This window comes from Sus scrofa, chromosome 5, assembly GCF_054392235.1.
Source record: "Sus scrofa isolate SSC_HxYL_T2T_F1_AM1 chromosome 5, Sscrofa_HxYL_maternal_Yorkshire_Landrace_v2.0, whole genome shotgun sequence".
NCBI classification, from domain to species: Eukaryota; Metazoa; Chordata; class Mammalia; order Artiodactyla; family Suidae; genus Sus; species Sus scrofa.
Window position 1 is genome coordinate 102,701,902 of NC_139387.1, and position 22,763 is coordinate 102,724,664.

The following is a 22,763-nucleotide window of genomic DNA, read 5'->3' on the forward strand; positions in this document are numbered from 1 at the left end:
ATTACCCTCTCCGTTATTTTTCAGGTAATGATCTAATGAGCTGGGGATCCAAACCTGTAAAACAGAGAAAGATGTTAAGTGGTTGGTATTGATTAAAGAATGGCACCTTATTGCTGCATGTTTGTAGGTGAATAATCTGATTCCTTTACTGAAGGTTAGTAGGATATAGTTTGACTTGCATTATCAGCAAAAAAGGAAACCAAAACAAAACCGTGCTGCAAGCTGCATTATCATACGTTCATATTAATTCTCTTAAGGATTTTTTTGGTAGCTGCAATGTATAATGAAGGCAAATACAGACTTTGGAAACTCACTTCATCTTATATGTGTTTTAATATTTTTATATAACCATGATATTTTCTCCCTGTCTTCTCAAATACAAAACTTTGTCTCAAATGCTGCTGTTAATATTGGTGTCATTGATGTTTATGATACCTGAATGACAAATATATTTAAAGAAACTCCAGTAGGAGTCTTTGACAGAATATTGTATCAGTGTACTTTGTTGGCTTTGCAGCTCTTTATTTTTGAGTTCCAAAGAATCTCACTTAAATAAATTGCCACAGTTTTATTAGTTAAATGTACATACTGTAAAGACATGCCGTTCAACTTTATTCTGTGACGCAAAAACCTGAACACATCTGTAGAAGACATAACTATTTAGCAAAGTAAAATGTTAAAAGTTGACAAACTTCTGAACATTCATAGGACCAATAAAAATAAAGAAAACCTTATCCTAAGCTGGAATTTAGCTTATGATGTCTCTGATGTATTAGAACAGGAGGGGTGGCTTCTGTGCATGTTTCCTGAAAGTTGAAGATTCTTCGTAGGGGGTTGTTCTGTGTCAGAGTGAGAAGTCCTGTGGGACAGAAAGCAAAGCATGTGCAGTCACGGTTTGTGAAAACTGAAGCAATAATTTAAAATATGATATAGGACTTTTGATGCCTCCAAGGATTTTACTGTTGTGTGAGTGAGTAGACTCAGTGGAACCTACCTGTTCTTGTATGTCAGAAATGACTGTTAGGATAGGGAGAATAATCAGTACGTGTGACCGGGAGCATGGTGTCTGTGCTGCCGGACTGGGACTGGAAGACAGAATCTGTGGACCCGTCAATGGTTAATCACAGAGTCGGGAGAGGAAATGGTGGCTGAGGTTCACAAGAGCACTTGTGAAATGTGTTCTAATTTCTTCAGAGCATCCGAGAGACTATTAGAAGAATGAAGGAGATGGAGAAGAAGGACTGAGTCACCCAAATAGGAACTTTAAGTGCATTCTCTCTTATCCTCAGAGGGACTGTAAAAAGCAAAAAATGGAAAAGAGGAAGGAGAATAGAGTCCTTCAAGAGTACTTTTAAGTGCTTCTTTTTTCATAAATTTTGCAAGAATTAAGGAACAGGGGCTTAAATTAAGGTTTCCCTATGGATTCCTCCATTTCACAAGCTTTTTCTCTCCTTTATGGAACATTTTCCCTCCACTCACTTAAGGAAAAAAGTGAGCTTGCTTCCAGCCTGGTTTCTCCCCAGTAACTTGTAGCTTTAATTTAAATCTACAGTAGTGTGCTTTCTGAAACTGCATATACTCCTGAGAGCCTCAAGTTTTACAATTCAATGAGTTATGAATGCCAAAGGATAAAGCGATTTAACATCCTTTTTTATTATTATCACAACTGGCTCTTCTAAAAATCTCAGACTGGGCAAAAGAGGGCACATTAGGGGAAAAAAAGGAATAACTTCAGGGAGCATATTTTATGTTCTTTTATAGTAAGATAATACCAATAGATAATTGGATGTATTCACTTCATGTCTGGACATGGGAAGGAAATGATAGCAGCTTAGTAATATTTCCTTTAATTTACATTTTCGACGTTAGATAAATAGAACACATATGAAAATCAGGAAGGATATTATCAGTTTTCAGGTTGCAAAAATTTTTTTATTGCTCTAACCTTCTATCAGCTTTTCCTACCACGATCCCATGACAGTGTCTTGCCTCACTAGAGGGTTCATTCACTTATCCCACTAACTAAAACTGCTCAGCTTCCAGGTCTAGTGCTAAAGCTTGTTTTACTTCATCTTATGGTGAGTTCATTGTGAAATATATTACCATAATTTCATTTCATTAGTTGCTGTTAAATTTTTAATATTTATTGACTGCCCATGATATGTTTAATGCTTAAAAGCAACATGTAGGCAGAAAACACATAATGATATTTCTCCCAAATCAGCCAGTTTATTAATATTTCAAGATTTCTAATTGGTGCCCACAGAGGAAGGCAATTAAGCCTGCCTCTTTAGTATCTACTTATGTGCATGTAAGGCATGAAAGGTCCTATATTCAGCCAATAATGTGCATTCAACTTACTGAGGACCCCAGACTAATCATCTGATTGTTACCAAATTCTCCCTTAACTTAGTTTTATATGTCTGTCATTGCAGACAGAACTTTGCATTGGGAGCAAGACAAACTAGGTTTAAATCTGTTAAGCAACTTTGTGAAGCTTAATTATCTCCTCCATACCTCTATCCCACCAGCAGTTTAATGGTGATAGCGGCATCTGCTTTTTAGAGTCTCATGGGTGGTAAAGATCATGCACATGAAGTGACAAACGCATCGTTTGTGCATAATATATGCTCAATAAACAGTACCTGGTTTTGAACATATTTTATCATACTTTCCTATACAGTATTCCATTTGAAATCACCCCGACTCTTTCTTCAGCGATGCATGTGTGTGAATGTATAAACATGTAATATCATAGATACATTTGTTTACAGTTTTAGTAATAAAAATAATATGTTTAGTATGTAGTTATTACTTGGCACTAAAGTAATACATAGAATTAGCAAAGTATTATCCATGCATAGATAAAACTGGAATTTAAATGTTAGCTTGAGAAATTAGTTGGCATATTCTCCACGGCTTTCAAATAGCTAAATTAAAGACTATAACTACCAGGGAAAGCAGATAGAGGTATATCTTATTTTCTCACTTTTCCCTTCTCCCAAAGGATACGGAAATAGAAGAAAAAACAGTAAAACCTCTTGCTCATTATAATGTGCCCTTTGCCCCTTTCATTTGTGTTTTATTTTGCTAGTGACTGGTCCAGTGAGAAGGCCTCAAATTCCAACTGCACAGGGTAGTTCAAGCATATACATCCACCCCTCAAGGAACAAAGCAAATATAGGAAAACGTGTATTAAAATAAGACAGCTTTGGCTTTGAAAAAATGCTAAACATTTTTTAATGAGAGTGAAACTGTCAAATGCAAATGTTAAATCCAGCCAGATGTTGACCTTAAGTGTGAGTTTGAATCTTTACAAAAATAGTATGCAAATCCAAGACAGACATTACTTTCTTTAGGTGACAGGCCTGCTGAAAAATACCGAGTCTGAATTTCTCAGATACATTTTATATTGAGTTAAGCATTTACAGAAAACCTACTTTAATATTCTGAGTTATATGGGGAGGGAAATTACGCATAACTCAGTATCTTGGTAGTGGAATTTGAAAATAGATGTGCACAACATTGTAAGTCAACTATACTCGAATAAAATAAAAATAAACAGATATACAAAAATTTTTATAAAAGGGAACCACCAAATAATTATTTTCAAAGTGCATTATAGGATAGCATCTAGCAGATTCTAACTAAATCAAAATGTGGACACAAAAGCAATTATCTACTGAAAAGCCATTCTTTTTTCTTCTTCTTCTTCTTTTTTTTGTCATTGTCTGTTGTCAGTGCCAGTCCTATTTCAAATCTATTCATTTACCCACTCACTAATAAGGAGACTCAGCTTAGGCATCTAACTTTGTTTTCCAAAAGAGCTTTGAAGTTCTTGTTCTGTTGTTGTTTGAGTCCCAATTTTGGAATTGAGGAGATTAGAATCTATATTCTCATTCCAACTAGTTTTGTAATTTGTACAAGTGTGTGTGGAGGGGTAATAATAAGTGGCAAGATGTTATAAAATAGTATCATAGGGGCTTGTTCATATAAGCACAGTTGATCCTTGAACAACACAGGCCCACTTATATACAGATTTTTTTTAAAAATAGTAAATAGTACAGTACCACGTAATCCAAGGTGTATTGAATCCAAGGATGTGGAACTGAGGATATGGAGTAATGTATAAAGAAGGCTTGACTGTACGTTATATGCAGATTTTTCAATTGCTTAGAGGGTCGTTTGATTACCCCGGCTCTGAAGTTGTTCAAGGGTCAACTATACTCAGAAATGATAATAAGTATTACTCTTCTTCTTAAGACATCACTGTCTCCAGGCCCACTATGGATACTGTATCCAGTTTAATTATCAGACTACCTTTGAGGTGGGGTGGGGGGGTCCCATATTTGTGCTTACCTGTGTTCTTCTTCTACCTCCAGGTAAATATTCTTATTTACTAAGCCCTGCTCCTTTGACATAACCTCAAACAATTTAGCCATAATCCCTTGAGGCTTTTTTCCCTAAGCAAATTCAATGGGAAAGTAGATACCTTTAAGCTTGGTGCTTTTCTCCTTGTGTTTGTTGCGTATTGACAAACAAATGATAAAAAAAAAAGGAAAATACTGGTTCACTGTGGCAGATACACCCTCCTCAGCTTACTAAAGTAGAGGTTTTCTTCTATGAAAGGCCTACCAATAAAAGTTATGGACTGAATTGTCTCTCCCTAAAATTCACATGCGGAAGTCCTAACGCTTAGTACCTTAGAATGTGACTGTATTTGGAAATAGGATTTTTAGAGAGATAATTACGTTAAAATGAGATTATTAAAATGAGTCCTCATTCACTATGACTGGTGTCCTTACACAAAGAAGGAAAACCATGTAAAGACACCAGGAAAGGACATTCATCTAACAGCCAAGAAGAGAAGCCCCAGAAGAAACTAACCCTCCTCATGCTTGATGTCAACTTCTAACTTCCAAAATTGTGAGAGGAAAGAAATTCTGTGAATTCTATTGCTTAAGCCACCCAGTCAGTGTTACTTTTTAATGGCAGCCCTTGAAAATTAGTACAATAAACATTTTAGATTTTTTTTGGACCTCATGATATTTCCATCACATATTCTTCCTCCTTCTCTCCTTCTCCTTATTCACCTTTAAAAAATGTAGAACAAAACAAAACAACAAAAAAACAATAAAACAAATATTCCAGGGGCCATATTTGACCATAAGCATGAGTTTGCCAACCCCTATTCTAGAACATGAAAGATCTTTTAAAACCATGCAAAGTTTGGTCAAAGTATAGTCCTCAACTTCCATGTTGTTGCATGAGATGGTCTACTTTACAAATGATTTTTAGCCTGAGAATATAAATTGGCCTGTTTCTTCTGCTAAAATTCTTCCCAGTATCAAAATGTAGTGTAGAGTATTTTGATTCAGTGTATTTTACCTTCACTCTTGAAGGGCCCTTTAAAGTCTAATGTTAGAATGGCATTTGGAAATATATAGAATAACAATAGCAGTTTATACTTGTGGAGTACATTCTGTGGGCTAAAGATATTCCAAACAAAAAGACCAAATGGTGTAATTTTGAAACTCACAGGGATTTCACATTTAATTTCACATGTAAAATGTGTTATGCTTAATTTAATAATTCATGTTGTGTGGGGAAATCCATGAAAAAACAAACTGACAACTGGATATAAATACTCCATTATTTCCAGTCATTTTTAACAGTATCAACAGGTAGTTAGATTTGAATGTTTGTACAAGGCCCTGTTTGAGTGAAAACTTTGCCAGGTGGCAATTCTGCTTTAATTCTAAGAAGCATATGTTGTGTACTGTGTGAATATCTAGGTTGTCCTTTTTAATTTCATCAATACATCTGATATGCCTTCAGTATTTATGTAGAACTGAATCATTTTTTTCTAGCCAAATTTGAATTGGTAGAACATCTTTGAAAAGAAAAATAGGCCAGCACTCCCATGTGATGTAAGTACAGTTGACCTACTTCATAAATAAATTTTTCTTTTGTCCCTTCATTTGCACAACTGAATCCCTGTGATATTGTCAGATGTTTTTCTTTCTTTCTTTTTTAAAAACTTTATTTTTTTATTGCTCAAATGAATTTATCACATCTATAGTTGTATAATGATCATAACAATCTGATTTCACAGGATTTCCATCCCACAGCCCAAGCACATCCCCCCACCCCCAAACTGTCTCCTCCGGAGACCGTAAGTTTTTCAGTGTCTGTGAGTCAGCATCTGTTCTGCAAAGAAGTTCCATCTGTCCTTTTATCAGATTCCACATGTCAGTGAAAGCATTTGATGTTGCTGTCTCATTGTATGGCTGACCTCACTTAGCATGATAATTTCTAGGTCCATCCATGTTGCTAAGAATGCCAGTATTTTGTTCTTTTTAATGGCTGAGTAATATTCCATTGTGTATATGTTCCACATCTTTTTGATCCACTCCTCTGTCGATGGACATTTAGGTTGTTTCCATGTCTTGGCTATTGTAAATAGTGCTGCAGTGAACATCGGAGTACATGTGTCTTTGTGAGTCATGGTTTCCTCTGGATAGGTGCCAAGAAGTGGGATTGCTGGATCAAATGGTAGTTCTATTTTTAGTTTTCTGAGGCATCTCCGTTCTGCTTTCCACAGTGGTTGCACCAATTTACAATCCCACCAACAGTGTCATAGGGTTCCTTTTTCTCCACTCCCTGTCTAGCACTTCTTGTTTGTAGACTTTTTGATGATGGCCATTCTGGCTGGAGTAAGATGGTACCTCATCGTGGTTTTGATTTGCATTTCTCTAATCATGAGTGATGTTGAACATCTTTTCATGTGTTTCTCGGCCATCTATATATCTTCTTTGGAAAACTATCTATTTAGATCTTCTGCCCATTTTTTTATGGGGTTGTTTGTTTTTTTTTGGTATGGATTTGCAGAAGGTGTTTATAAATTTTAGAGATCAATCCCTTGTCAGTTGATTCATTTGCAAAGATTTTCTCCCATTCTGTGGGTTGTCTTTTCATTTTGTTTAGGGTTTCCTTTGCTGTGCAGAAACTTTTAAGTTTGATTAGCTCCCATTTGTTTATTTTTGTTTTTATTGTCAATACTCTTAAGAGGTGGATTTGAGAAGATGTTGCTGTGGTTTATGTGAGTGTGTTTGGCCTATGTTTTCCTCTAGGAGTTTTATAATGTCTGGTCTTATATCTAGGTCTTTAATCCATTTGGAGTTTATTTTTTGTGTATGGTGTTAGGGAGTGTTCTAATTTCATTTTTTTTGCATGTGGCTGTCCAGTTTTCCCAGCACCACTTATTGAACAAGCTGTCCTTTCTCCATTGTATATTCTTGCCTCCATTGTCATAGATTAGTTGGCTGTAGGTGTGTGGGTTTAATTCTGGGCATTCTATCCTGATCAACTGATCTATATTTCTGTCTTTGTGCCAGTACCATGCAGTTTTGATGATTGTTGCTTTGTAGTATAGTCTGAAGTCCAGGAGTCTGATTCCTCCAGCTCCATTTTTCCTTTTCAGGATGTCTTTGGCTATTTTGGGTCTGTTGTACTTCCAAACAAACTTTAAAATATTTTGTTCAGGTTGTGTGAAAAATGTCCTTGGTAATTTGATAGGGATTGCATTGAATCTGTAGATTGCCTTGGGTAGGATGGTGACTTTGATAATATTAACTCTTCCATTCCAAGAGCATGGAATGTCTTTCCATCTATTTGTGTCATCTTTGATTTCTTTCATCAGTGTCTTATAATTTTCAGAGTACAGGTCTTTTGTCTCTTTAGGTAGGTTTAGTCCTAGGTATTTTATTCTTTTGGATGCAGTGGTAAACGGGATTGCTTCCCTAATGTCTCTTTCTGCTCTTTCATTGTTGGTGTATAGAAATGCCTCTGATTTCTGTGTATTGATTTTGTATCCTGTGACTTTTCCAAATTTGTGGATGAGTTCTAACAGTTTTCTGGTAGAGTCTTTAGGATTCTCTAGGTATAGTATCATGTTATCTGCAAATCATGATAGTTTTACTTCTTCCTTTCCACTTTGGATTCCTTTTATTTCTTTTACTTCTCTGATTGCTGTGGCTAGGACTTCTAGAACTCTGTTGAAGAGTAGTGGTGAGAGCAGACATCCTTGTCTTGTTCCTCATCTCAGCAGGAATTCGTTCAGCTTTTCACCATTGAGAATGATGTTCGCAGTGGGTTTGTCATAAATGGCCTTTATTATGTGAGGTAGGTTCCTGTTATCCCCACTTTCTTAAGGGTTTTTATCAGAAATGGGTGTTGGATTTTGTCAAAGGATTTTTGTGCGTCTATTGAGAGGATCATATGGTTTTTATTCTTCAGTTTGTTAATGTGGTGTATCACACTGATGGCTTTGCGGATATTGAAGAAGCCTTGCATCCTTGGGATAAATCCCACTTGATCATGATGTACAATCCTTTTAATGTATTGTTGGATGCAGTCTGCTAGTATTTTGTTGAGGATTTTTGCATCAGTGTTCGTCAGTGAAATTGGCCTGTAGTTTTTTTTTTTTTTTTTTTTTTTTTGTGGTATCTTAGTCTGGTTTTGGTATCAGGGTGATGATGGCCTGGTACAATATGTTTGAGAATGTCCCTTCCTCTGCAATTTTTTGACATAGTTTCAGAAGGAGAGGTGTTAGCTTTTCTCTAAATGTTTGATAGAATTCTCCTGTGAAGCCATCTGGTACTTTTCTAAGAATTTGTCCATTTCTTCTAGCTTTTCCATTTTATTGGCATATAGTTGCATATAGTAGTCTCTTATGATCCTTTGTATTTCTGTGATGTCCATTGTTACTTCTCCTTTTTCATTTCTAATTTTATTGAATTGAGTCCTCTCTCTTTTTTGCTTGATAAGTCTGGCTAGGGGTTTATCAATTTTGTTGATCTTTTCAAAGAACCAGCTTTTCGTTTCATTGATCTTTTCTATGGTTTTCTTCAATTCTATTTCATTTTGATTTCTGCTCTGATCTTTATGATTTCTTTCCTTCTACTAACTTTAGGTCTTGTCTGTTCTTCTCTCTCAAGCTGCTTTAGATGTAAAGTTAGGTTGTTTAGTTGAGCTTTTTCTTGTTTCCTGAGGTGGGCTTGTATTGCTATAAACTTTCCTGTTAGAATGGCTTTTGCTGCATCCCATAGGTTTTGGAGTGTGGTATCTTCGTTGTCATTTGCTGCTAGGTATTTTTTAACTTCCTCTTTGATTTCTTTAGTGATCCATGGGTTGTTGAGTAGCATGTTGTTGAGTCTCCATGTGTTTGTGCTTTTTGCAGTTTTTTTCTTATTGTTGATTTCCAGTCGTATAGTGTTGTGGTCAGAAAAGATGCTTGGTATGATTTCAGTTTTCTTAATGTTACTGAGATTGGATTTGTAGCCCAGGATATGAGCAGTCTTAGAGAATGTTCCATGTGCACTTGAGAAGAATGTGTATTCTGTTACTTCTGGTTGGAATGTCCTATGAATATCTATGAATCCATCTGGTTTAATGCTTCATTCAGGGCCTGTGTTTCCTTATTGATTTTTCTGTCTGGATGATCTGTCCATTGGTGTAAGTGGGGTGTTAAAGTCCCCCACTATGACTGTGTTATTGTCGATTTGTCCTTTTAAGGTTGTTAGCGGTTGCCTTACATATTGTGGTGAAACTGTGTTGGGTGCATAGATATTTAAAATTGTTATATCTTCTTCTTGGATTGATCCTTTGATCATTATGTAATGTCCTCCTTTGTCCCTTAAAATATTCTTCATTTTAAAGTCTAGTTTGTCTGATATGAGTATTGCTACTCCAGCTTTCTTTTGATCTCCATTTGCATGAAATATTTTCTTCCATCCTCTCACTTTCACTTTGTATGTGTCTTTAGAAGTGAAGTGGGTCTCTTGAAGACAGCATATATATGGGTCTTGTTTTTGTATCCATTCAACAAGTCTATGTCTTTTGGTTGGGATGTTTAGTCCATTCACATTGAAGGTAATTATTGATATGTATGTTTTATTGCCATTTTATTAATTGCCTTGGATTTGCTGTTGCTGCTCTTTTTTCTTTCCTTCTCTTGTTCTTTTCTGCCTATAGACGTTCCTTTAGTATATGTTTTAAATACTAAAGAGAGACCAGGTTTAGTGTTGCTGAATTCTCTCAGCTTTTGCTTATCTGTGAAGGTTTTGATTTGTCCTTCAAATCTAAATAAGAGCCTTGTTGGGTAGAGTAATCTTGGTTGGAGGTTATTTCCTTTCATTACATTAAGTATATCATGCCACTCCCTTCTGGCCTGTAGAGTTTCAGCTGAAAAATCTGCCGATAGCATTTTTGGGGTTCCCTTGTGTGTTATTTGTCTCTTTTCCCTAGCTGCTTTCAAGATTTTCTCTTTGTCTTTAATTTTGGTCAGTTTGATTAATATGTGTTTCAGGGTGTTCCTCCTTGGGTTTATTTTCTAAGGTACTCGTTGTGCTTCCTGGATTTGAGGGAGTGATTCCTTTCCCATGTGGGGGAAGTTTTTGGCTATTATCTCTTGGAATATTTTTTCTGTCTCCTTCTCTCTCTCTCTTCTCCTTCTGGCACTCCTATAATACGGATGTTGGTGCATTTAACGTTGTCCCAGAGATCTCTGAGACTCTCTTCATTTGTTTTCAATCTTTTTTCTCTTTTGTGTTCCGCATCCATAATTTCCCCTTATCTGTCCCTACCTCGCTTATTCATTCTTCTGCCTCCTGTGTTCTGCTGTTAGCTGCTTCTAGTTAATTTTTTATTTTCAGTTATTGTATTTTGCATCTCTTCTTATTTACGTTTTATATCTTGTACCTCTTTGGTCAGTGTTTCCTGTAAGTTATCCATCTTTGCCTCCAGTTTATTTCCAATGTCTTGCATCATCTTCAGCATCAACATTCCAAAGTCTTTTTCCTGGAGGCTGAGAATCTCCTCATTGCTTAGCTGATTTTCTGGGGGTTTTCCTTTCTTTCTCATCTGAGTTATAGTTCTCTGTCTTTTCATTTTTATAGGTTTTTGGTGTGGTGACCTTTTTATAGGTAATAGAGTTGTAGCCTCTCTTACTTCTGATGTCTGCCCCCTTGTGGCTGAAGTCGCTATGGGGGGCTTGCTGTAGGCTTCCTGATGGGAGGTGGAGCGGATTCTAATCCCTCTTGTGGGTGGAGCTTATTCTCTGGATGGGATTAGAGTCAGCTGTGTGCCTGAAGGGTCTTTAGGTAGCCTGTTTACTGGGTGGGGGGTGACCTGTGATCCCACCTGGGTTTTTGTTTGCCCTGGGGCTTCTCAGCAGCTGACTGATGGGTGGGGCCATATTTTCCCAAAATGGCCACCTCCAGAGAAAGTCAAGGCTGCTGAATATTCCTGAGAGCTTTGCTTTCAATGTCCTTCCTTCAGAACAAGCCACGTTCACCCCTCTTTTCCCAGGATGTCCTCCAAAAGCTGCAGTCAGGTTTCACCCAGATTCCCAAAGAGACTTTGCTTTGCCCTGGGACCCAGTGCACGTGAAAGTCTGTGTGTACCTTTTAAGAATGGGGTCTCTGTTTCCCCCAGTCCTGTGGAGTTCCTGCGCACAAGCCCCACTGGACTTCACTGACAGATGCTCCAGGGGCTCTTTCTCCCTGTGCCACATCCCCACACATGAGATTTTGATGTGGGGCTCAGAACTCTCACTCCTGTAGGTGAGTCTCTCTGAACCAGTTAGTTTCCAGTCTGTGGGGCTTCCCACCCAGGAGGTATGGGGTTGTTTATATTGTGAAATTGCCCCTCCTACCTCTTTTTGTGTCCTCCTCTTTTTCTTCTGGAGTAGGATATCTTTACTAAGGTTTCCAGTCCATTTGGATGAAGAGTGCTCAGTCTTTAGTTGTGGATTTTGTTGTTTTTAGGAGAGAAGTTGAGCTCCAGTCCTTCTTTCTGCCATCTTAATCCAAATGTTTTTATTTCTAATAAAGAAATATAATCATCATAAAATGGAAGGTTGTCAATCAATTTAAATAACCAGTCTTAGTTTCAGTTTTTTAATTATAGTTTCTAGTAATTAAAATATATGCTTTTATATGTGAAGAACCTTAAACACTATTTTAGTTTAGGAAATCATTGTAATGGACCCTGTTATCTTAGGCTCTGGTGGGTTCTTGGTTATTGTAGAGAAAAACTAAAGTAAATTTTTTTGCATATTATCCTTAGGACTGCTGGATAAGTACAGGCATTCTGATATTTTAGAGTTATTTTTCTTTTTATAAATTTATATTTAGTCCCTGAAAAAGGTGTTTACTTATCTTTAAGACGAATATGGTGTAGGAATGTGTATGTGGGTGCGAATGTATTTGTGTGCATGTCTGCAGGTGTCATGTGTGTTTGTGTTTTTTCCCCCAAGAATTACCCACAAATGACTGGAAAATCAGATCTTTTGTTCACAGGCATAATATTGAGAAGCATCTTCTCATTAGTAAATAGACCCTGAAATATTAGGAGTTAGAGCATTAAATCCCACCCTGTGTTATCTTACGAATTTCTCCCACACTCCTTTTACTTGGTGTTACTTGGTGTTATTTCTCACAAAATAATTCAAGTGATTTTTTTTTTTTAAAAAAAGATCTACCAGGGATATTTTTCTCTTTTGGATTATCCTTGTGAGGTCAAAATTGAGGATATTCTAGGAAAAGGAAAATCTTTAGGAGAATTGGTGGAATTTACATGAGGGAATGAAGATTATCATTGAAAAGAAGATAATTGTTTCTGTGTTGTCAATGAGGATGGTGGTGGGCTAGGTATTAAGAATAATGCTGGGAACTGGGCTATACCATAAAGGTAATTCTCTGAAGTGTTTACATTATTATGTATTCTCCACTGACATTGAGAACAGTTTTATTGATCATTATCTGCAATCCTGTTTTCATTTTGTGGCCCCTTATAACTATCTGTTTAACCTTTGCTAAATACCCACATAGACTGAAAGGGTCTAGATTTATAGACTAAATCTACACTGAAAGAAACATCTTAGGAGTTCCCGTTGTGGCGCAGTGGTTACCAAATCCGACTTGGAACCATGAGGTTATGGGTTCGATCCCTGCCCTTGCTCATCAGGTTAACAATCTGGTGTTGCTGTGAGCTGTGGTGTAGGTTGCAGATGCGGCTCGGATCCTGCGTTGCTGTGGCTCTGGTGTAGGCTGGCAGCTACAGCTCTGATTAGACCCCTAGCCTTGGGAACCTCCATATGCCACGGAAGCAGCCCAAGAAATGGCAAAAAGACAAAAAAAAAAAAATCTTAATTTGCCCATGTGTACATACAGACATATAGAATCATGGATAGACAGACATACCTACAAAGAAATACATACAACCCAACAGATAAGCAAGCAAGTACAGGCTGACAGATAAAGAAGTGTAGAGACAGACTGACAGATACAAAATGGCAGTGGGACAGGGATGGTCAGACCAAAACATAGGGACAGGCAAACTGACAGGCAGCAAGAAGCATACCACAGAGAGATATGGAGGAATAGACAGGCAGATAAGCACAGACAGTCTGATACAGACACAGAGATATGGAATAGACAAGGAGAGACTGAGGCTCAGGCCCATGCCTAACAGGGTCAGGGGGTTCTGGCCACTGAAAGGCATAGATATAAACATAGAAGTATGTGTAACATATACTATACACTAGAATGTTATTTCTTTATACATTCATGAGGCAAAATTCAGCTATAAGCCATTTCATTGCTTATTAAAGGATCATTTCTGAAGTATATTTCTCTATGCATTTTCTCATTAGACAGATAAAGAACCATAGATACATATGTAAACATGCTTTGTCATTCCCTTTATCTAGTGTTTCTGTCTTTGGGTAAGAGAAACAAATAAAAATAGTGAAGGTATTGTGAGATTGCTGTTGAAGTGTTACCTTAAGCTTCTTTCAAGCTCTGTAATAAAACAGATAAGTCAGCATTCAGACAAGAAAATGATCAATTTTCTTTTTCCAGGAAAGCAACAACAATTACAAAGCAAACAAAAGAACAAAACATTTGTGCATCAAAAACATAATTAATGTCAGAACAATTATTGCAGCCTCATTCTTATCTGAGGGTCACTGAAATTACTTCTAAGTTATAAATGTACTTGATAATTTTTTCTGCAATATACTAAGAACAGCAAGGATAAAATATAATGTTTCTATGATTGAATGGAATTGTTATCAATGCTTGAGTGGACACATATCAAACTTTCAAAGTCTTATGGAAAGTTTGTTGTTTTGTATTTAACTGGATTTATTTGGAATAGTTACTCAATTCTTCAAAATATTTTAAAATTGTAGGAATGTTTAAAAATGGCAAGATCTAGTAGTTATTTGGGAGTTGCTTTTAGAGGTTCGGCAGGATATATAGGTCATAAGGTATTTGTTGGAATATTATCATTGAGGAAGTATTTTGCAGGTCATATATTGCTGGTACTTGTAACCATCCTTTATTTCAGGTGGTAGTTGGGCTAATCAGACAGATGGAGACTTTAAACAGTCTCACATATTATTTAAAAACTACCATCATGCATCACATCTGATACTTCTACAAATTCATACAAGCAAAATTGAGATTCGTGCTTTCCTATGAGTATACTTTTTTGGAGGGGAAGATATTTTCCTTTTTATTTTAATACATTAAAAGCAAATGTGGTTATAACCATTTTTTGGGAAACAGCTTTATTGATATGTAATGTATATACCATAAAATTCATCAGTTTTAAGTGCCTGGCTCAGTTGCTTTCAGCACCTTTACTGTTGGTGTGGTCCATTTTTTTAGAACATTACCATCACCATAAAGAGACATCTTGTGTCTCTTTAGAGGCACTCTCGTTTCTTACCCCAAGTCAAGGCAACCTCTGTTTTCTGTCTCTTTATATTTTGTTTTTCTGGACATTTCATAGAAATAGAATCAGGCAATATGTACTCTTCTATGTCTGGCTTTTTTCACTTAGGACACTATTTTTGAGGTTCATCTATTTTTGCAGCTCCCTTTCATTGCCAACTAGTATCTCACTCTTGGATATACCAAATTTTATTTACCGTAACCAAATAGTGTACATATAGATTGTTTCCAGGTTTACTTTTTAGTGTTGTTTTTTCCCAAAAAGTAAAGACTGTGTTTATTTTTCTAAGATCTCTACTCATAGTATGAATGTGAATTTGGAAACTAATTAATGTTCAAAGCAATTTACCATATGTTGAAATTTTCAGGATTCCTTTTTTAAAAACTGTGAATGAACCAAAACTAAGTAATCTAAAAAATGTGTATATAGAAGTATATTAAGGTAATGCATAATGATATATTCTAGCCTGAAAGCATAGAGTATATGTTTTAAATATAAACAATCTTATTTACTTGCTTTACATATTAAATGTATCTCAAAATAGCAATATAAATGACAAATATGCGGACTCATTTTTTATGATCTTTCTTATAAGATTTCTGTTTAAGATAGAAAAAAGTAAAAGTTTTAATATTTTCTCATGGAATAAACTATTATAGAAATAAAAGATCTGTAGATAATTAGCTTTATTAAACCTTTTTGTTTATAACAGATTTTCCACTTAAATGCATTTTTCTCTATTTCTATAATGTTTTATGCTTCATCTTATCTTCTGCCAGGAATTACTTCATGAGAGGTGTTTAAGTTTTGATATTCAGAGTTTGCTGAATTAATGAAAACAGTTTAGGTATCAGTTGTTTTAGGTATCAATTTCCAAATCACGTCGGATGACTATGGGTTAGTCTGATTATCTCTGTGGTTCCTGTCATCCTCAAAATTTTCCAATGTCTCGGAGGCTTGCAAGTCTTTCTAGAAGGCTTATACTTCAAGATGATATTTCTATTTCATTTATTTGTGATTAATTGACATGGAACGCTCTCTTTTTTTGTTTTTTGGTTTTTGGGTTTTTGTTTTTTGTGGGTTATTTATTTATTTATTATTATTTTTTTATTTTTAGGGCTACACCTTTGGCATATGGAGGTTCCCAGGCTAGCGGTCTACTTGAAGCTACAGCTGATGACCTACACCACATCCACAGCAATGCCAGATCCAAGCCACTTGTGCGACCTACATTGTAGCTCACGGCAACGCCGGATTCTTAACCCACTGAGCGAGGGCAGGGATCAAACCTGCAACCTCGTGGTTCCTAATCGGATTCTTTTCTACTGAACCACGACAGGAACTCCATGGAACACTCTCTTAATTCATATTTTTTATTTTGAAATAGGTGGCTTGGATATGAAGCACAATTTATTTGACTTTTAAATGAATTTTATTTCTGCTACACACAGTGAGTCAGAAAAGCAAACATATGGTTTACTGCCACACTTTCTATTGGTTTAAGCTTGAGAAATGTGCTTTTTTCTGGGCTACTTTTCTTTTTGTTCATCTTCTAAGTATGCATTCCTCTAACTTTTATTGTTTGTCTTCCTTTCTGTTTTTGTTCTGTATTTGCTCAGACTGGGAGGTTCCATTCATTGCTACAACTTCAACTCTGTCTAAATCTGCTGGATTTCTAGTCATGATTTCTTTCCTTTGATTCTAATGTGGTAGTTTAATGTTCAATATCCGATAGAAACTTCTTTTTACATGTAACACTGTAGAATATTTATACAAGAAAATGTAAAGAAAAAATAGTGCCTGTGTTATTTAAAAGAATGCAAATTTTTTCCCATTTTGAAACTTTTGGAACATGTCTATGATTGCACCAGTAACACAGATTTTGGATCCATTAAATATTTGTTTTCCATCATTATTCTCATGGATGCTGTAAAAGCAACCTCATATCTTTCTGCTAGTAAAATGGCCCAATATTTTTTTGAGTCAAGTGAAACTATTTTGGGAAGTGGTCTCATACTAAAGCAGTTCTCCAATAAATAAAAATAAATGTCTTGTATCTTTTAATGTATTACCATGACTTTTTAATTCTATAAAATATAATATTCAATTTTGCCATCTGTTAAAAATTTGAACTGATTTTCTAAAACATTAAGTACCATATTCTCTCAGTTACCATAGAAATATAGAGGATTAATAACAAAGATAACTAAAGAGTTCCTTGCTTAGCTTTGGAATTTTGCTTTCTAAACTGAAATAGTAATTTGCTTGTGCTTTATAGTTTAGAAAAAAATAAATATTGGCTAAAATTATAAAACTACAAAGTTAACATTTAGTTGAGATTTGAAAGAATATCCCCCATCCCTTCTCTATGGGATTCTTTTCATTATGGTCCTTACATTCCATGGATGAAAAATGCAGTGAGCTGCTATGGGTAAAAGGACATTTTCTCTTTGCTTTCATTTTGTAGGCACCATTTAAACAAAAATAATTGTTATGACATTACTGAAGGCATGGATATATCAAGAAAACTTTGGGTATAATTTTTAAATTGAATTGGGGTAAATAACTTTAATTACCATGTGTGCAAAATGGGACTGATCCTTCCAATAGAATTTTGGACTCTCTCAATTGCAGGCATTTATTTTTCAGCTGGTCCTGCCCTACATATCCCACCAGATTAGCATGAAGCTACTGAGTCCAAGCTCATTAGGCTCTTCACAGGACAGGCCAATAAATCAAGAGAGGAACTGGTAGGGCAAAGGAATATTGACTTCTAATCGGAAAGCCAGCAGACCAAGAAGCCGTCAGACTAGTGTCTCAAAGAACCATCTCTCCTCAGTCAGAATTCAGGCTGCTTTTATACAAGAAAAGGGATAGGTAGTAGGGGTGTATTTAGTTGTTACAGTCTTCTTAGTTTGGAAATCCTTTGTTTTTGTAACTGTCCATGTAAGTCAGGTCATGATGTTCCTATGGATATCTAACCAAACAAATATTATTCTCTGTTTTGCTTTTTATCTAAAATGTAATACTCTTAAAGGTCATAACCTTAAGAGAAAACACCTTACATATTTCAGGTTATACACAACATCCTTTTGCAAAAGGGATCCAGGATGACTGTGCACAAGTGACAGAGGACAAAGGCTAAAGTAAAAGTGAAGGAAAAAGAACAGATATAACACGGAGTCAGATTCATTCTTCCCTATTGCGATGGGATAACTATAACCTCATGACTTAAACTATACCAGTTAGATTCTCTTTCCAAGGAATCCTGAGTAGGGTTATAGAAACCCTAACCAATCTTAATTTGGTGTCTAAACTGGGAAGTCAATTATAGCAGGAATCTGGCAGCCATTAGTTGGCTGTGTGCAAATGGGACAGAACAAGGCACTTCGCAGAGAGCAGTATGGTAGGATGAAGCACCCGGAGTCACAGAGCGAGGAGAAAGACTGATGATCTGAATAGATCTTCTAGGTCCTGGCTGACTCTCTTTCTGCACTTGGATGTACCCCTGTATCATTCCAGTTGACCTGGAGAAGGCTCTTAGCATTAATGCCCATCACACTAACCTCCTCATTAATATAGTCTGCTCTTCTCCCAGAAAATTATTTCAAGAGTTTGTTTGTTTTTTTTCTTAAACCTCCAGCAACCATTATTTTCTTGTTTCTTATTGTAATCAGAAAAGAGGTTTTTCATCTCCTCTTCGAGAGGCACTCTAGTATCACAATATAGACCGCTGGTAAAGAGCTTAATCTCTGGAGCCAGAGATGATGCATTTGTGACTCAGCTCTATAGTTTATTAAAACTATATATAATTTATATCTTTTAGTATTCTGTATCCCTTTGATATGTTACGGGTCCAGAGAAGCGAAATTAATTATTTTCTACTAATGTGTTTCTTTTTCTCCTTTTATCCCTATGGATTTGTTTATTCATTTTCAAGTGCTTATTTGATATGTAGATGCTCATAACTATTTTATCTACAGTGTTACTTGTACCCTTTAATGTTACAAAGAGCCCTGATTTGTCGCTGTTAATACTTTTTGGCCTGAATTCACCCTTGTTTATTATTAATATAGTGGACTTTGCTTTTTTATGTATGAGTTGCCTATGTCTCTGTACATATTAAAACATCTTTGTGAATCATTTTGTTTCAGGTTTATCTCTTATATACAGCAGAGAATTAGGATACTTTGAAATCCAGTGTGAAAATCTTTCTCTTTAAAAAATCTAGTCTAGGAGTTCCAGTTGTGCCTCAGTGGTAATGAATCCAACTAGTAACCGACAGCATGTGGGTTCAATCCCTGGCCTCGCTTAGTGGGTTAAGGTATGGCAGCATTGCTGTGAGCTGTGGTGTAGCCACAGACATGGCTAGGAGCCTGTGCTGCTGTGGCTGTGGCTTAGGCAGGCTGGCAGCTGCAGCTTGAACTTGACCCCTATCCTTGGAACTTCCATATGCCACATGTGTGGCCCTAAAAACAAAAATCATAATAATAATAATAAAATGAATTTAGCCAATTTAAATATAATAATTTAAAAAATATTTCTAAGTTTCATGTTTTGATGTAAGCTATTATCAAAAAAAGGTGAGGAATATGCATATCTCCTGCTTTCTTTACATTCTTTCCTACAACTTTGGTGTTTACATCATTTCTGCATCGAACATACCTCTGTTCTTCATCCAAAACCCCACATTTGTTTTATTCTTATATCTGTAGATAAATGTGTAAAATACATCTACAGTTGTAATTCCCTAGAGATTCTTCTAATCGATTTTTGTTGTTGTTGTTGACTGATTAGTACATATATCAGATAGATCATAGAAATATTTCTTGTATATTCAAAATATTTTATCGCTTTTCTTCTTGAAAGATAATTTGACCCCTGTTTCATAGTTCCTTTCTCTTGAGTATTTTTATATTTTTTTCTTACCAGGAAGACTCTTCAAAAGAATTCCGAGATTAGCCATTTTTTTCTGTTAACATTAGTTTAATTATAGCCTCACTACTTATAGCACCCTTATATATGTGATTTTTGTGTTTGATATCAAGTAATTGGACTGAAGTAGAGTTCAGTGTTGACAATATGGAGTGATTTTTATTCTGTGGGATATAATACCTTTTTTTCAATATGCAAATTCAAGCCTCTTTTGTATTATATGTTAACTTTGTTCCATTATTTCTATTTTTCCAACTTATACAAATATTATACAAATATTGCCTCTCCACTTATATAAATATTGGTTCTCTTTATGTCTTTCAAATCTACTGTTTTTCCCATAATCCTTGTTAAGTCTTCAAAAATTTACATTTATTTTTCCTATTTTCTATTCTCTATATTCCTTTTGCTTTTCTCTTTATCTTTTGTCTATCATTTTTTTCTGTAATCCTTTGTAATTCCCTTTTAAACATTTTTATTTATTTTTGTTCACTTTCTAACCTGCGTATACCTTTTGACAGATATATCATTTCTACTCTTTATCTAAGCTTTCCGAAACAAAATTGCACCTCTTTCCATTATTGTACCATTTCTTACTTGAGATTATAGAATTCTAATGTTACTAATGCCAACTGAGATAATTCATCTTTAATTTTTACATTTTATGAAAAATATTTTATTATCTAATTCAGTAATTTCATAGGGCATTTTACTTGTAATTATTTTATTTTGCCCTACCTTTATTTTTTCTTACTTTTTTGAAATGCATTCTTTTTTTTAAATTTTTTAATTGTTTTTTCCCCAGTACAAATTTTTTTCTACCATACAGCATTGAAACTCATTCTTATAGGTTATGTGTTGGTTGACTATTTTACTTATTTTTATGGAATTTATTACTTTGAAACATTAATTTTCAAGAAAGTTATGTAGGTGACTAGCCAGGGATATGTCCCAAGTGAGATGGAAATTTACTTATGACACAAGATTTTGAGTTTGATTTCTTTACCTCTCCTTAGGCAATAGGGATAGGCAGCTGTAAGATCTCTTATAAAGCAGTTTTTCCTTTTCACATAGCCATAAAGATTGCACTTTGCAAATATGACTTTTCTCTGTGATTTTTTATCTAGAAGTATTGTTTTTGCTTCACAGAATTAAGCTGGCTCCAGAGTATCTCCTATCTCTGTCACATGCTCCTACTCCTGATTTTGCAAATATGAAATAGGTTTTAACACCTATATGTTTGCACTCATGCTTGAGAAGTTACTTTACTGACCATAAATTTCTTTTCATTTTTTTTTCCTGAGATTCTTTTTAAAAAATTTAATATAATTTTTATTTTACATTGGAGTATAATTGATTTGCAATGTTGTATTAATTTCAGGTGAACAGCAAGGTGACTCATTTATACATATACATATGTCCATTCTTTTTTGGAGTCTTTTCCCAAGTAGGTTATTATAGAATATTGAGTATAGTACCCTGTGCTATGAGGTAGGTCCTTGTTGACTATTTTATGTATAGCAGTGTGTATATGTTAATCACAAACTCCTAATTTATCCTCCCTGCCACCTTTCCCCCTTGGTAACCCTAAGTTTGCTTCTGAACTCTGTGAGTCTATTTCTGATCTGTTAACAAGTTCATTTATCATTTTTTAAGATTCTGCATAAAATTGATGTCATATTATATTTATCTTTCTGTGACTTACTTCACTCGTGTGATAATCTCTAGGTCTGTCTATGTTGCTACAAATGGTATTATTTCATTCATTTTTTTTTTTTTTGCTTGAGTAATACTCCATTGTATATATGTACAACATCTTTATCCATTCCTCTGTTGATGGACATTTAAGTTGCTTCCCTGTCTTGGCTATTGTAAATAGTGCTGCAATGAACATTGAAGTTGCATGTATTCTTTCAGATGTTCTTTTTCTCTCAATCTACATCCAGGATTGGGACTGCTGAATTGTATGGTGTTCTATTTTTAGTGTTTTGAGGAAATTCCATCCTTTCTCCATAGTGGTTGTATTAATTTTCATTCCCATCAGTAGTGAGGAGGGTTTCCTTTTATCTATTCCCTCTCCAGCATTTATTGTTTGTAGACTTTTTGACGATGACCATGCTGCCTGGTGTGAGGTGGTGCCTTATTGCAGTTGTGATTTTCATTTCTCTAATAATTAGTTGTATTGAGCATATTTTCATGTGCTTTTTGGCAATCTATATGTCTTCTTTGAAGAAATACCTATTTAGGTCTTCTAATTTTTTTTTTATTGTTTTTTCCCCAATACATTTTTTTTCTCTACTCTACAGTGTGGTGACCCAGCTACACCTACATGTATACATTCCTTTTTTTTCCTCACATTATCATGCTCCATCATAAGTGACTAGACATAGTTCCCAGTACTTGATTGTTTTTTTAAATGTGTGTACAGAGGGAGCTGCATGAGCTGTTTGTATATTTCAGTGTTAATCCCTAGTTGGCTGCTTCATTTGCGAGGGTTTCTTCCCATTCTATGGGTTGTTTTTCCATTTTGTTTATGGTTCCCTTTGCTGTGCCAAAGCTTTTAAGTTTAATGAGGTCTCATTTGTTTATTTTTCTTTTATTTTCATTACTCTAGGAGGTGAATCTGTAAAGATACTGCAGAAATTTATGTCAAAGAGTGTTCTACCTATATATTCTTCTAAGTTTTACAGTGTCCAGACTTACATTCAGGCCTTTAATCCATTTCAAATTTATTTTTTGTGTATGGTGTTAGAGAATAGTCTAATTTCATTCTTTCATATGTAGCTGTTCAGTTTTCCTAGCACCACTGATTAAAAAGACTGTTATTTCTCCATTGTCTACTCTTGCCTCCTTTCGCATAGATTAATTGACCGTAGGTACATGGGTTTATTTCTGGGTTTTCTATCCTGTTCCATTGATCTATATTTCTGGTTTTTTATTGCCAGTACTATGCTATTTTGATAACAGGAGCTCTGTAGTAGAGCCTGAAGTCAGGAAGCTTGAGACCTCCGGCTCTCTTTTTC

At 35.4% G+C, this 22,763-nt stretch overlaps 1 protein-coding gene and 1 long non-coding RNA gene across 14 annotated transcripts in view; both read left to right on the top strand.

Annotated features, from left to right (window-relative positions):
- Window positions 1-3,562, top strand: part of LOC146403595 (uncharacterized) — a 97,607-nt gene extending 94,045 nt beyond the window's left edge. Inside the window, exon 3 of the long non-coding RNA XR_014845495.1 lies at window positions 25-3,562. This is a non-coding gene — a long non-coding RNA (uncharacterized LOC146403595). The remainder of the gene's footprint in view (window positions 1-24) is intronic.
- Window positions 1-22,763, top strand: part of MGAT4C (MGAT4 family member C) — a 731,126-nt gene that overhangs the window by 333 nt on the left and 708,030 nt on the right.